This window comes from Mesocricetus auratus, unplaced genomic scaffold (genome assembly GCF_017639785.1).
Source record: "Mesocricetus auratus isolate SY011 unplaced genomic scaffold, BCM_Maur_2.0 Super-Scaffold_100008, whole genome shotgun sequence".
Classification (NCBI taxonomy): Eukaryota; Metazoa; Chordata; class Mammalia; order Rodentia; family Cricetidae; genus Mesocricetus; species Mesocricetus auratus.
In genome coordinates, this window is record NW_024429192.1 from 1,741,576 (window position 1) to 1,755,971 (window position 14,396).

At 42.7% G+C, this 14,396-nt stretch overlaps 1 protein-coding gene and 1 pseudogene across 1 annotated transcript in view; one reads left to right on the forward strand and one right to left on the reverse strand.

Moving 5' to 3' along the window:
• The window catches only part of B3galt5 (beta-1,3-galactosyltransferase 5), a 50,024-nt gene that overhangs the window by 30,550 nt on the left and 5,078 nt on the right, over positions 1-14,396 (reverse strand). The window lies entirely within an intron of this gene.
• On the forward strand, positions 13,122-13,612 carry LOC121141852 (annotated as a pseudogene).

The window sequence follows — 14,396 nt, forward strand, 5'->3', positions numbered from 1 at the left end:
CACCCACTTCTGTTCTCTACATGTATCCACCCATATGTGAACACACGTGCACACACGCACGCACACGTGTGCGCGCACACACACATGCAAAAAAATAGTCAGCTGAGGGAACAAAAACTTTAATTTTATGCTAAAATTAGTGACTTGTGAGTTCCAGCTTCTAGTGGCATTAAATCGGCATCACTGTTACTGTGTGTACATCCACGCATCGGTACAACCACATCAAGTTTAAGAAAGGGGCTATCAACAGCAGGCTTCGTAAAGATCAAAGTTTCCAAGTGCTAAGAGAGAAAGAATATTAGTACCGGGCATGTTGGTGCATTCAGGAGATGGGGAAGGAAGATCTTGAGTTTGAAATCAGCCTCCCTAGATAGTGAAACTGTCTGAAGGAAGAAGGGGAAGTCCAGCCAACTGACAAACTAAATACGCGGCAGTAGACCACACAAGAGAGCACGTAAGAATTTTAGGGGCAATCTCTTAGGTGTATTTAAAATTACTTCCACAGGTAAATCCACACATAGCCTTAGGAGTTCTCATTATTAAGCCGAGCTTGGTGGAACATGCCTGCCACCCCCAACAACTCAGGAGGCTGAATCAGGAGAATTACAGTATCAAAACAGCCTTGGCTACATGGTGTGAGACCTTGTCTGGTGCTTCCAGTGCTGGAGGGGTAGAGACGGGAGGATCCCTACAGTTCACTGGACAGCCAGTCTAGCCAAATTATCAAGCTCCAGGCCAATGGCAGACCCTGTCCGAAGAAATAAAAAGTAAAATGAACATCTGTCTCCTGAGGAACTACATCCAAGATTGACTCCTTGCTCCTGGGTGCATGCACACACAAATGAGAACACGGAGTGTCACTTCGACCTATGGTATCAAGTCATCGCAGCAGCTGCTGTCCCTCTTAAAGTACAGCAGGGCCAGGGGCTTGTGAGCTTGTGACCCTCCAGACCCCGTCTCCAAAAAGCAAACCCACAAAGTTCAGAGTGGCCAAAAAATATACAAACAACACACAAAGAGGCACAGCTCTGGGCTTATTCCTTCACACGGGAGGCCAGAGGAGGGACGCCGGAAGTGTCAGATTTTTTTTTACATGTGCCTTTTCAGCAAAAGTAGGAAATGTGAGGCATTGAGACTTTAAAGCCTCGCCGATAATCCCCAGGTTAGAAGAAAGTGAATGCAGCCAGGCATTGGTGGCACACGCCTTTAATCCCAGCACTCTGGAGGCAGAGGCAGGTGGATCTCTGTGAGTTCGAGGCCAGCCTAGTCTACAGAGCAAGTTCCAGGACAGCCTCCAAAACAATACAGAGAAACCCTGTCTCAAAAAAAAAAAAAAAAAGAAGTGAATGCAGACAGTAAACGGGAGACCAAAGGGAGACGATCCCTTGGTACGAGCTCTGAAGTCTGGCCTTGCTGCCCCACTGGTCACAGAGACCAGAAGAAGAGCCATTTGCGTTAGGAGTCACGGGCTCCAATAGTAACCCCGCACAAGGCAGAGGGGACTGATGAGGAGGGTCCATCTACTCTGAAAAGTACTGCCGATAAATGGAACCAGGGAGAACAGGGGTGGGAACGAGGAAAAGTTTGCTGATGACTACACGTAACTGCGTGTCCTTAGATCAAAGCTGCAGCCTAACTATCCTCAGCACAGATTCGTGCTTCACTATGCATTAGTGTGACCGAAGAGCTGCCAAAGGAAAAGACAAATTACTTGCAGGAGAACTGGTAATGAGACTCACGGCAATTTCCTATGATTGGCCATATCAGCTGCCATTCAGTCTGACGACTCACGGGGCAGGATACCCCTTTGATCTGAAGATTCAGTAGAGATTAAAAAAAATAGAGAGGGAGAGATAGACAGAGACAGAGACAGAGAGAGACAGAGAGACAGAGAGAGACAGAGAGACAGAGAGAGAGAGAGAGAGAGAGAGAGAGAGAGAGAGAGCAACAGAGGCCCAGAAGCACCCACAGCAGTGGCTTCCAGAAACAATCTTAAGAAGTCCCCACCTATGTCCCAGCCAGCATCCAGTGCCACCCCTCTGTACGAGATACCCCGCCGAATCAGCGACCACCTGAGTCTAAGACCTGCCTGCTCCAAGAGGAGCCATCACCAGAGCCCGCCTGCGCTTGGAGGAATGACCACCTGAGCCTTGGGCCTGCCTGAACCTGGAGGCGCAAGCAATGGAGGATCTTCCCTGCTGGCACCTGGAGGTTCCATCAACAGAGCCGCAGCCACCAACTGCACCAACTGGAGAGAGAGGGACCCTCCCCCTCCCCCCCCCCCGACACCCAAGCACAGGCTCCACCTGGTACTGACTGAAGGAAGAATTTGAACAATGCCAAGAGCAACACTGTACCACCAGAAACTTAGTGGTTCTACAACAGCAAGACCTGGACAACCCAATGCAGGTGAAGCAGAAGAAAACTACCTAAAAAAAAAATAACTTTACTAAAATAATTGAGGCCCTCAAAGAGGAAGTGAAAAAAATCCCTTAAAGAAATGGAAGAAAAGGGCTGGAGAAATGGCTCAGCCCTGTTGAAGGCTAGGGCTCGCAACCAAAAATATAAGAAATGGAAGAAAAGAAAAACAAAAAATTGGAATAAATCAACAAATCCCTTAAAGAAAACCAATGAAAAGCAATCAAATAGGTGAAGGAAACAGTTCAAGATCTAAAAACTGAAACAGAGGCAATAAAGAAAACAGAAACCGAGGGAATTCTGGAAAGGAAAAATCTGGGAAAACTATATCAAAAATTACAGATGCAAGTATAACCAACAGAATACAAGAGATGGAAGAGAGAAACTCAGGCACTGAGGATGTAATAGAGGAAATAGATTCATCAGACAAAGAAAATGTTAAATTCAAGAAATTCTTAACACAAAATATCCAGGACACCATGAAAAGAATGGACCTAAGAATAACATGAATAGAAGAATGAGACCAGCTCAAAGGCACAGAAAACATACTCAACAAAATCATAGAAGAAAACTTTCCCAACCTAAAAAAGGACATACCTATGAAAGTACAAGAACCTTATAAAACAGTGACTATACTAATCCAAAAAAGTTCTCTTGCCACATAACAATCAAAACACTAAGCATGCAGAATAAAGAAAGAATAATAAGAGCTGCAAAGGAAAAAGGCTAAGTAATATATAAAGCAGACAGACCTATCAGAATTACACCCAACTTCTCAATGGAAACAATGAAAGTCAGAAGGTCCCGGTCAGACATTATGCAGACACTAAGAGACTACGGATGCCAACCCAAACTACTATATCCAGGAAAGCTTTCAGTCACCATAGATGGAGAAAACAAGATATTCCATAACAAAGACAGATTTAAACAATACTTATCCACAAATCCAGCCCCACACAAAAAAAGGAAAACTCAAACCCAAGGAAGTCAGCTACACCCACAAAAACACAGACAAAAGAAAATCCCACACCAGAAAATCTCAAAGAAGGGAAATGAGCATACTATACCACCACCAATAACAAAAACAAAAATAACAGGAACTAGCAATCAATGGTCATTAATGTTCATTAATATCAATGGACTCAATTCGCCTGTTAAAACACACAGACTAACAGAATGGATACAAAAACAGAATCCATCCTTCAGCTGCATACAAGAAACACACCTCAGCTTCAAAGACAGATATTAGCTCATATTAAAGGGTCGGGAAAAGATTTTCCAATCAAATGGACCTAAGAACCAAGCTGGTGTAGCTATCCTACTATCTAACAAAATAGAATTCAAACTAAAAATACTCAAAAGAGATGAAAAAACATTTCATGTTCATCACAGGAAAAATCCATCAAGATGAAGTCTCCATTCTGAACATCTATGCTCCAAATACAAGGGCACCAACATTTGTAAAAGAAGCATTAGTAAAGCTTAAACGACATATCAAGCCCCCCAACACTCCACTCTCACCACTGGACAGATATGTCAGACAGAAACTTAACAGCGAAATAAATGAACTAACAGATATTATGACTCAAATGAGCCTAACAGACATCTATAGAACATTCCACCCAAACACAAAAGAATATACTTTCTTCTCAACACCCCATGGAACCTTCTCTAAAATCAAACACATATTTGGTAACAAAGCAAACCTCAACAGATACAAAAATAAAATGAAATAACCTCCTTGTATCTTATCCAATCACCATGGCTTAAAGATAGAATTCAACAACACTAATTGCAGAAAGTCTACAAACCTATGGAAATTAAACAATGCTCAAGTGAATCACCAGTGGGTCAAAGAAGAAATAAAGAAAGAAATTAAAGACTTCCTAAAATTTAATGAAAATCACAGCACAACATACCCAAACTTATGGGGCACAGGGAAAGCAGTGCTAAGAGGAAAGTTCATAGCACTAAATGCCTACATAAAGAAGCTAGAGAAAACCCACACTAGCAAATTAACAAAACAACTAAAAGCCCTAGAACAAAAAGAAGCAGACACACCCAGGAGGAGTAGACTGCTGGAAATAATCAGATTGAGGACTGAAATCAATGATATAGAAACAAAAAAAACCAGTACAAAGAATCAATGAGACAATGAGTTGGCTCTGTGAAAAAAATCAACAAGATAGACAAACATTTATCCAAACTAACCAAAAGGCAGAGAGAGAATATCCAAAGTAACAAAATCAGAAATGAAAAGGGGGACATAATAACAGACACTGAGAAAATTCAGAGAATCATCAGGTCATATTTCAAAAACCTGTACTCCACAAAATTTGAAAATGGACAATTTTCTGGATAAGTACCATACCAAAATTAAATCAAGACCAGATAAACAAATTAAATAGACCTACAACCCCTATGGAACTAGAAACAGCCATCAAAAGTCTCCCAAATAAAGAAAGCCCAGGGCCAGAAGGTTTCAGTGCAGAATTATATCAGAACTTCAAAGAAGAGTTAATACCTATACTCCTCCTCCTCAAACAGTTCCACACAATAGAAACAGAAAGAACACTGCTAAACTCTTTTCACAAGACTACAATTACCCTGATACCCAAACCACACAACTAAGAAAGAGAATTACAGGCCAATTTACCTCATCAATATTGATGTGAAAATACTTCAAAAATACTGCCAAGCTGAATCCAAGAACACATCAGAAAAATCATCCACCATGATCAAGTAGGCTTCATCCCATAGATGCAGGGATGGTTCAACATATGAAAATCTGGCAATGTAATTCACCATATAAACAAATTGAAAGAAAAAACCTCATGATCATCTCATTAGATGCTGAAAAAGCCCTTGACAAAATCCAATGCCCCCTTCATGATAAAGGTCTTGGAGAGATCAAGGATAAAAGGAATACACCTAAACATAATAAAGGCAATATACAGCAAGTCAACAGTTAACATCAAATTAAATTAAGAAAAACTCAAAGCAATTCCACTAAAATCAGGGACAAGACAAGGTTGCCCACTCTTTCCACATTCACTCAATATAATTTACTTGAAGTTTTAGCTAAAGCTGTAAGGCAACAAAAAGAGATTGAGGGGATACAAATTGGAAAAAAGTCAAACTTTTGCTATTTGCTGATGACATAATAATATACATAAGTGACCCCAAAAATTCTACCAGAGAACTCCTATCCTGATAAATGCCTTCAGTAATGTAGCAGAATACAATATTAGCACAAAAAAATCAGTAGTCCTGCTATATACAGATAATAAACCGGCTGTAAAAGAAATTAGGGAAACATCACCTTTCACAATAGCCACAAACAGAATAAAATATCTTGGGGTAACTCTAGCCAAACAAGTAAAAGACCTATATGACAAGAACTTTAAGTCTTTGAAGAACAAAATTACAGAGGATATCAGAAAATGGAAAGATCTCCCAAACTCTTGGATAGGTAGGATTTCCATAGAAAAATGAAAATCTTACCAAAAGCAATCTACAGATTCAATGTCATCCCCATTAAAATCCCAGAACAATCCTTCACAGACCTCAAAAGAACAATATTCAACTTCATACCAGGATACACAAAACAATTCTGTACAGTAAAGGAACTTCCAGAGATACCTGACTTAAAGCTTTATTATAAAGCTACAGTAATAAAAACTGTTTGGTACTGGCATAAACCCAGACAGGTGGACCAATGGAATCAAATCAAAGACCCTGATATTAATCCATACACCTATGAACACCTGATTTTTCACAAAGAAAAATTTCATAAAACTATACAATGGAAACAGAAAGCATCTTCAGCAAATGGTGCTGACATAACTGGAGGTCGACATGTAGAAGAATGCAAATATATCCATATCTATCACCATGCGCAAAATTCAAGTCCAAATGGATTAAAGACCTTAACATAAAACCACACTGGATCTTATAGAAGAGAAAGTGTGAAGTATCCTTGAACATATTGGCACAGGAGACCACTTTCTGAACATAACACCAGTAACACAGACACTGAGAGCAGCAGTTAACAAATGGGACCTCCTGAAACTGAGAAGCTTCTGTAAGTAAAGGACATAATCAACAAAACAGTAGCCTACAGAATGGGAAAAGATCTTTACCAACCCCACATCTGACAGAGGGCTCCAAAATATACAATGAACTCAAGAAACTGGTCATCAAAATACCAAATAATACAATTAAAAACGGGGTACAGGTCTAAACAGAGAATTCTCAACAGAAGAAACCCAAATCGTTGAAAGACATTTAAGGAGTTGCTCAAAATTCTTAACCATCAGGGAAATGCAAATCAAAACAACTCTGAGATACCATCTTACACTTGTCAGAATGGCTAAGATCAAAAACACTGATGACAGCCTATGCTGGTTAGGATGTGGAGTAAGTGGAACACTCCTCCACTGCTGGTGAGAGCGCAAGCTTGTACAGCCATTTTGGAAATTAGTATGGCGGTTTCTCAGAAAATTGGGACTCAGTCTACCTCAAGACCCAGCAATACCACACTATTTGGCATATACCCAAAGGATTCACACTTATACCACAAGGACATTTGCTCAACTATGTTCATAGCAGGATTATTTATAGTAGCCAGAACCTGGAAACAACCTAGATGCCTCTCATCCAAAGAACAGATAAGGAAAATGGGTTACCACTTACACAGTGGAGTACTACTCAGTGGTAAAAGGCAATGACATCTTGAAATTTGCAGGCAAATTCATGGAACCAGGAAAAAAAATCCTGAACTAGGTAACCCAGACCCAGAAAGACAAATATGGTATGTACCCACTCATAAGTTGCCAGACTACAATCCTCAACCTCAGAGAAGCTGGGTAATAAAGAAAATACTAAGAGAGACATACATGGGTCCACCTAGGAAGGGGAAATAGACAAGACCTCCTGAGTAATTGAGAGTATGGGGGGGGCAGGGGAGGGCAGAAGGGGAGAGGGGAGAAGGCAGAAGGGAGAAGGGAGAAGGTAAAGGAAGTGGGGAAGAGAGCATGAGGGAATGGGAAGGTCAAGTTAGGGGAAGGACAGAGGAGAGCAAGCAAAGAAATATCTCGATAGAGGGAACCATCTGGGGATTATTGAGAAACCTGGCACTCGGGAAACTCCCGAGAATATACAAGGATGACCCCAGATTAAACTCTATGCAATAGTGGAGAGGGGGACTGAACTGGCCTTCCTCTATAATCAGATTTAGGACTGCCATAATTGTCAAATCTGCATCCGGTGACTGACGGAAGCAGATGCAGAGATCCACAACTAACCACTAGGTCAAGCTCTCAAAGTCCAGCTGAAGAGCTTCATAATTAATACAGCATCTTGTGTGGTACTTGGGGACTGCAACTTGGCAGAGCCCAGGCGACTGGTGAGGAAAAACCAAAGCGGCTGTCAAGGAAAAGGCTTCTCTCAACAGGGGAGGGCCTTGGTCAGGCCTCACCATGGTGATGGGATAATTTTGAGTCTTGAGCTATGACATTCCAACTCTACACAATCAGGAAGTTCTAACCAGTCCCTCAGTGTGCAGGACCTCCCACATGGGTAGGTGTGTTCCTTTTCCAGGGAACTTCAGTTCACATAGCCTTGCTCCAAGGATTATAAATAGATACACTGGGAGAAGACACTGCATAAACCCCGTGCATATATATCACAGGATATAGGACATGAAAAGGAGCACAGAGCAAGAGGCTGAGGTAGCAGGAGATCCCATCCACTTCTATCCACTAGTGGAGACCGATTTATGCTGCAGTGGGTAGGCTGGCGGGTCTTCTGTGTTAGCAGGAAGAAAGCAAAGCAAAGTCATGCAATGAAAGCCCTGGGACCCATCAAGAAGGAGGCAGAGATAACCACAGCTGACAGCCGAAGGAAGAGACTTCTTACTTTTTACAGGCAGAAATAGGATTGAAGCTAGAGGCTCCTGGAGACAAGACAGCAGCGCTGAACAGACGTGGGGGGAAAATAAACCAAGAGAGAAGACTAACCAAAGGTGATTCAAGAAAATCAGCAAGAGGCTAAGGTGGAGCCAAAGTTAACCTGGCAGCGCCCTGAGAGTACTTCGGCGCACCCATTGGAGCTGAACCTGATGAATCTGAAGCTTTCCATAAAAATAAAATAAAATAAAATAAAAGCTGAAAGAGGGGCGCCATGGGAATCCAACGAACGGGGTGAGTCTGTAGTAATGGGCCGGCTATAACTATGTCTTGGCTTCTTTGGTACCCTGGGGCTCCTGGTACCAAAGTGGTCACCGTTTGGGGATAAGATCCTAACCCATATCAGCCACCTACGCCCTCCCTGGGAAGCAGAATAGCCTTGAGGCTCCCAGCAAGACAGCACACAGTCAGCTCTTTATTTCTTCTCTCCCACTTTTCCTAACACCCACCCTCCGCCTTGATTCAGTAACTTCTGTTCGGTATGTGTAACAGCTGATGAAGCCGCAGGGTCTTACTCTGCTTGCAGAAGAATAGCGCAGATCTAACGCTAAGCAAATGAAGCTAACCTACACTTAAAATGCCATCAAAAAAGGGGGAGGGCATAGGGATTGATCAAATACGTGATTAAGTTTAGTTTATGTCCATTAAAATGACTGCAATTTCAAGCTTAACAAACTCTGAGCAATAAAGACAAGACAAAGAGGCCTCTTGATGATTAACGTTAAGCGGAACGCCAAATCTTGTGTTACATACATAGCTAAAATGCAGGGCTCGGAATCCAAGATGAACAGCGCACAGATGGGAAACACGGTTTCCAGACTGCACAACAGTGGAGAGGGGAAAACCAGAGTGTGGGAAACATCCAACAGAAGACAAAAAAAAAATAGAGAATACATACAACTGAAGAAAATGTAGCAAACGGGAAACACACAGCGATCTGCTCACATCCCGTTGCCTCAGAGAGTACATCACAAACGGAGTTAAGACAATTTATTTAAGGGGCTGGAGAGACGGCTCAAGGATTAAGGGCACTGGCTGCTCTTCCAGAGGACCTGGCAACCACACGGCAGCCCGCCACTGTCTTTCACTCCGGGTCAGTGGGATCACACACCGTCACACAGACACGCACGCAGGCAAAACACCAAGACACGTAAAATAAAAATAACAAAAGAAAATGAAGGCAGAAAAAAAATTAAGTTTTTCTGAAAAAGACGATGTATTTAAAATAAAATTGTTAGATTAGGAAAAATGAGCTATATATAAGTTTAAGTAGCATCTCCAGAAGGGAGGTATAAAGAAAGGTGGAGAACACATCTATAGGACACACCCATAATTGTATAGAAATTTAAAAAAACTGCTTCCATTAGAATACTATTATTAGCCAGGCAGTGGTGGAGCACATCTTTAATCCCAACATTCGAGAGGCAGAGGCAGGTGGATCTCTAAGTTTGAGGCCAGCCTGGTCTACAGAGCTAGGTTCCAGGACAGCCAGAGCTACACAGAGAAACCCTGTCTTGAAGAACAAACAAACAAAATGCTATTATCAATTCTGTCAATAAATTCCAAATCAGAAATGATTTTATAGCACATCATGAATTCATGAAGTTTGTTAACCAAGAAAAAACAGACCTTGAATAAGCAAAGAATAATCAAAAGTTGATCTGCCTCCATTCTAAGTACCACCCAGGAAGACTTAAGGACAAGTTTTGCAAAAAAAAAAAAAAAAAAAAAACAATGGTTATATACAGGTATATATCATACAACTGATTTCAAAGAAACAGAATGGCGGGGTATGGTGACACATACCAATTATCCCAGTATTTGGGAGGTAGAATGTAGCAGTTTGAATAGGTATGGCCCCATAGACTCCTGTGCCACCACTTAGAGGTGTGGCCTTGTTGGAACAGGCGTGGCCTTGTTGGAGGAAGCATGTCACTATGGTTCGGATGAGGGCAGGGTCTCAGGGTGGGTGGATGCGAGAGCAGTGATGATGAATCGGACACAGGACACTTCTTAGTCCCATTTTAAGAGATGGACAGAGAGGAAGTTAGCACCGTCTCCTTTCCCAGCAGATGTAAGTAGGACTGGGAAGAGAGTGAGCCAGGCCTTGGTGGGGGGACTCTTACAGACTGACTACCAGCCAGAGTGCTTCTATATTTATACAAAGTTCAGTAAGCAGGGATACACTCATGTTGTTCCAAAACATAGATCATGTCATTTCTGTTTTGCAGTATGTTTTTCTCTTGGTCTTGCTCATCTTTGAGTCATCATTAATAAACTATGACAGAACAGCCTTATCATTTCCAATCATTTTCCCCTCAAGTTTTGACATCATTGATGAACAGTTATCTTTCATAAGCATCTTTACTCATCTACCCTATAACCCAATTTTTAAGAATCTAGAGACATATGACAAGCTGTTTACAGGTAGTTGCTTTTGTGGTTACAAGGACATTAGACCAAAACAAAAATTTTCAAGCAAGCCCAGGCATACTGCTGTGTCCCAAGCAGTGTCTTATTAACTTTTAATGGGCAGCATGCCCAGGAAAAATCCTCAGCCCAAAACTGCTGCAGTTATTATTATTCAAATTCTGGCATAGCACAGTGTCCGCATTTCGTGTATTTAGAGAATTTGTTTATGTGTCTAATCCTAGCATCCTGTTGATCCTTGGCAATACTATACCACAGTGGCTCTGCATGAGCTAACTCTTCTAAGAAAGGGAGGTCCTGACATCTCATTCCTTTGTCATCTTTTTTACATAATTCTTGGCCCATCGATCATCAATATTAACGTTGTTGCTATACATGCCGCATAATTCCCTGAGTGTATAGTGAGAAGAGGCTTGTGATCTGAACTGTGGCAGAGTTGTCTTCAAGAGCAGCATGCAAGGGTTTTCTCAAGACGAAACGCAAACCACAGACAAAAAATCAAATTAAAACATGAGAAGCTTGGGTTTAATAGAATGTGGCAGGATGCGCCCCAATGAGGACAGTAAATGAAGTGTAACAAGCTCCTGCAACCATTAAGACAGAGACATCAGCTGGGTGGTTGGTGGCGCACGCCTTTAATCCCAGCACTCGGGAGGCAGAGGCAGGCAGATCTCTGTGATTTCGAGGCCAGGCTGGACCGACAGCCTCCAAAACAATACAGAGGAACCCTGTCTCGTAAAACCAAAAAAAAAAAAAAAAAAGACAGAGACATCAGAACATAAAACCAGACAGAAGGTACAAACAGATATCACTCACAGAAGAGGAATCCCAAGTGGCAGGCAGACAGACAGATTTCCATAATTTGAGTGAGAAATGTTCCCCCATGGGATTGTGTGAATAAATTATTGGTCCTCAGCTCCGGGCCCTGTCTTGGGGAGGCAATGGGCCCTTTGGTGTGGCAGCATGGTGGGGTAAGGTAGGGACGGGCCTTTAAGAATTGTAGCCTAGCCTCCTTCTTGTCTAAGCCCTATGCTGCCTGGTTAGCGTAATTTGACTAGTCACCTCATCTTCCTGCTGCCGCAGACAGGAATTGGCCCCTACTCCATGCCTTCCCTGCTGTAATGGACTGTACCTTCTAGACTGTGGCATCAGGTCAACCCCTCCTCTAATGCTGCTTCTTTCTTGTCAAGCATTTGATTATAAAAGAGGCAGAGACAGGTGGATAATGATAGATTAGATAGATAGATAGATAGATAGATAGATAGATAGATAGATGATAGATGAGAAAAAGATTATAAATAGGTATATGATAGATGATAGAGAAATGATATGTGATTATAAATCAAAGATAGATAGATGGCAGATAGATAATAGATATACCAATAAGATATAAAATAAAAGATAGATAAATTATATAGATTATAAATAGAAGATATATGATAGGTTGATGAAAACATAGATGATAGATATATTACAAAATGATTGTCAGATATGCCAGGTAGATATTAGATAATAGATAAATGATATATATTATGAATAGAAAATAGACAAGTGATAGATACATACCTGATTGAACACTGATAGGTGATAGATGGATCGATGATAGACAAGTAAATATAGATGGTAAATACAAAGACAGAGGAAAGATGGATAGATCAATCACTAGATGATGATGGCTGACTGATAGATAAACAAGAGACAGATAAATCATAGGCTAATACCAATATATAAACAAAAACACAACCAGCTGTGCTAGCATAAGGTAAATGCATCTTCCTCTTCCTCTTCTTTAGTTTTTCAAGACATGGTTTCTCTGTGTAGCCCTGGCTGTCCTGGAACTCACTCTGTAGACCAGGCTGGCCTCGAATTCAGAGAGACCCACCTGCCTCTGCCTCCGGAGTGCTGGGATTAAAGGTGTGCGCCACCACTGCCCGGCTTGGATGAATGCATATCAAAGCAATAAGACTGAGATACTGCTTTTTTCTACTAATACAAATGTAAAAGTCCAGTGGTTCTAAGTGCTGGCAAAGCTGTGGGGAACCAGGCACTGAGTGACTGAACCGTATGGTTTGTGGGAGTGTGATTTACTGCAGCCCCTACTCTCCCTGAAGTAGCATCCTTCAGGGTCTAGGACCGATGAAGACATGCATGCCCTGGAAGTCAGTTATACTCATACAGATAGACCCTGAATCTACAGGAAATCAGACAGTCGTGCAAGAGGAGACAGACCAGGAATGCCTACCACTCTGTTTTGTATAAAAATGTAAACACATTCCCGGCGGCGCCAAGGGCTTGCGAAGCAACATGCCTAAGTTTTATCGCGACTGCTGTGATACGCATCTTACCCATGGTTCTCCGTCCGTGAGGAAGACACGCCGCCGCCGCAGTGGTCAGAAACACCAAGAGAATGGGAAATGGATGGAAGAGCAGGGCCAGAGCCTGACTGACAAAAACAACGGCTGCATCCCAACAAGGAAAGATCACTCCAAACTCCAGCTCTATTCTCTGCTCCTCCTGCTGCCGGGACCGTGATCCCACCGCCCCTCCCCACCCCGGTCTCCCGGGTCCTCCTCGCCCTGGCACGATGCCTGAATCCCACATGGGAGGCCCTCCCAGGATGCCGATGATGGACCCCCCCCTCCTCCTGGGATGATGCCCGTGGGACCTGCTCCCGGAATGAAGCCCACCCATGGGTGGTCACGTGCCCACGATGCCTGGGCCTCCAATGCTGAGACTTCCTGCTCTTTTCTGTGATGGTGCCCACTCGGTCTGGCATGACTTGGCCAGACAGATAAGAGCAGGAGGGCCCTATATCAGTTTTGTTTCGCCGGGAGATCACGGTGCCGAGCCTGAGTGCTTTCTAGCTGCGTGACAAGACAGAATACTTTCGGAGGGGAGAAGTGGGATTTAAAAAGACAACTAAAAGCAAAAAAAAAGTGAAACACCTAAATACCCAACCATGGTGATGAAAAATGCAGAAATTAGTGCTGTGCCTTAAAATACTGGAAGCCTAATTTCAAAATTTCAAAAGCAAAGTGGTAGTGACATGAGACACAGACTCACCTGAAAGGATTAGAACACACGTGCGCGCACACGCGCGCGCACAGAGAGAGAGAGAGAGAGAGAGAGAGAGAGAGAGAGAGAGAGAGAGAGAGAGAGAGAGAGAGAGAGAGAGGATGGAGCAGGAATCTAGAATGGTGGGAAAGAGGTTAAGGTGGGGAGAGAAGTAAAAGGCGGTGTTTTACGACCAGCTCACCTTTTTACGATCACACCTCGTAAGCCACGAGCAGGTGCCACCAGTGTCACAGGGACATGCCCCCACATAGCTTGTCTGCTGCTCTGTGACTTCTCTACACACCTGAGACAGTCTGCAATTTTACTGAGAAACACAAGCTTGATTCCCACCTGACCTGAGTAGCCTCGAAAGCATGTTTCCGTAAACGGACAGGAAAAGCAACCTGCCCACCCTGGTTATTCTCAGGACCTGGTGCCTCGCCCCTTTTTTTTTTTCATAGCCTGGGACAACAAAGAAGTAGATTGTGACACTCACGGGCCTCCGGTGAAACTCTGAGAAGAATT